Raw genomic sequence first — 207 nt, forward strand, 5'->3', positions numbered from 1 at the left:
TCAACTGAAGTCCTTCAAACAGACAAACAGTCTTTGTCCCAACTACCGGAAAATAGGGGAGACCTACTTTTTAACGAACGGCGTCCCCCCTAGCAACTTTCCCTCGAGGGCGGCTAGCATCTTTTTCTAACCACCGATATGGAGATTGACCAATTAGCAGCAACGCCAAATTCCCTCACCTTCTGAACGAAGGCTATCCTCGACGAA

At 48.3% G+C, this 207-nt stretch overlaps 1 protein-coding gene across 1 annotated transcript in view; it reads right to left on the reverse strand.

The window, feature by feature from the left end:
* The window catches only part of LOC117152388 (fatty acyl-CoA reductase 1-like), a 10,140-nt gene that overhangs the window by 5,316 nt on the left and 4,617 nt on the right, over window positions 1-207 (reverse strand). The gene's annotated exons all lie outside the window — the stretch shown is intronic.

The sequence above is a fragment of the Bombus impatiens genome, unplaced genomic scaffold (assembly GCF_000188095.3).
Source record: "Bombus impatiens unplaced genomic scaffold, BIMP_2.2 scf_1347, whole genome shotgun sequence".
Taxonomy (NCBI): domain Eukaryota; kingdom Metazoa; phylum Arthropoda; class Insecta; order Hymenoptera; family Apidae; genus Bombus; species Bombus impatiens.